The sequence below is a fragment of the Myotis lucifugus genome, unplaced genomic scaffold (genome assembly GCF_000147115.1).
Source record: "Myotis lucifugus unplaced genomic scaffold, Myoluc2.0 scaffold_6876, whole genome shotgun sequence".
Lineage (NCBI taxonomy): Eukaryota > Metazoa > Chordata > Mammalia > Chiroptera > Vespertilionidae > Myotis > Myotis lucifugus.
Window position 1 is genome coordinate 2,504 of NW_005877924.1, and position 1,689 is coordinate 4,192.

A 1,689-nucleotide genomic window follows, 5' to 3' on the forward strand; every position below is an offset into this window, starting at 1 on the left:
AACTAATACAATATTGAATGTCAGCTGTAATTGAAAAAATAAAAATAAAGAACAGAAAAGAATCCCCAAAGTCTCCTAAAATGCATCTGGGCCATTTTGTGTTATTGACTACTAATTGTAGCACCACTGATATCAGATAACCAAGTTGAAAATTGTCTTGGGATGTAAAAGTATCAAAATGCAATTTCTTTTGTTGTTATTTTTTAAAATCCTACTTTCCTGTTATTGCATGTTGAATTGTAGATCTTTTAACTTATCAAACAGAAGATGCAGGAGTTGGTGGTGGTGACAGGGATAGAGGTTAGGCCAGTGATGGCGAACCTTTTGAGCTCGGCATGTCAGCATTTTGAAAAACCCTAACTTAACTCTGGTGCCGTGTCACATATAGAAATTTTTTGATATTTGCAACCATAGTAAAACAAAGATTTATATTTTTGATATTTATTTTATATATTTAAATGCCATTTAACAAAGAAAAATCAACCAAAAAAATGAGTTTGCGTGTCACCTCTGACACGCGTGTCATAGGTTCTCCATCACTGGTGTAGGAGCAGGGCAGAGAGAGCTCCAGGGCCCTATGTGTGAGCAGGTACATCCCCTAAGAGTGAGGAAACTAGGAGAGTGTCTATGGGACAAGCCCAGCACTGCCCCTGCCCCAACCACTCCTTTAATCCAAGGGTTCTGCAGACTCTGGCAAGAAGTTGGGACCTGGGCCACTTCTTTCCAGGGACACAAATTCTCCTTTCGAGGAGCCTCAGCTTGTTGGTCTCAGCACCCAACCATTGACTAATAAGCCCATTTCTTCAGCCACAAATTGTATTAACAGATCCCTTCAGGCTCAGCTTCCTTGTCGGCAGAAAGTTCAGGCTTAATAACCTTGAGCAACTCCTGCCTCTGCAGAGGCCAGTCACCAAATCATGGCCAGAATTTTGCCCTCAACAGTTCAGAGGCCCCCAGGCAGACCACATACTATGACAAAAGATGGAGAGGCTCGCGTATGTATAGATTGGATTCCTCCAGAATTCCAGATAAAGTGTTTCAGCCTTCACCTGAAGATCATGCAAAATATGGTGGGATCCACATTGGGGAAAATATGTGATAATGATGCTTGGATTAGAAAAAGCACATACTCCTCAAGGTCACAAGAACATCCCTTCGGTGAGTGCGAAACTGAAAGTGACTAAACATTTGATGAGAATCAAGCCCTGGAGGTTGCCACCAGGACTTCCTGCGGAGGAGGACATGGCTCCCACGGGCCTCGTGAGCACTGGGGAGTCAGTAGAGCGGTGGCATCTAAGCCCCATGGACCAGGGAGAATGAAGTCCTAATACCAGAGCTGTTTCAGATTAAAAAGTGCAAATCATTTTTATGTAAAGATGGTGAGAAAGTGTTCTCATTAAAATATATTTTAAATGCTCAAAACAAAACAAACAAACAGAAAACCAAATCCCTTCATCCACAGGACAGAAGCCCCCAGTGGCATGTTTCAGGTTCATTTGCTACTGTTCTCAGAAGGTTGAGTATTTTTCTGTCGTCATGGAGGTGAGGATTGAACTTAGAGCCTGCAGAGCTGTGATGTACCCCCTCCTTTCGTGAACAGCCCCAATCTCCAGTTCTCCCTACATGTCTAAGGATGGCAGGAGGGAGGGATTCTTCTTCCTGTGGAAAGGCAAGTCAGGACCCCACAAA

At 43.2% G+C, this 1,689-nt stretch overlaps 1 pseudogene; it reads left to right on the top strand.

The window, feature by feature from the left end:
- Positions 1–917: 917 nt before the first annotated feature.
- On the top strand, positions 918–1,320 carry LOC111824782 (annotated as a pseudogene).
- Positions 1,321–1,689: the final 369 nt, after the last annotated feature.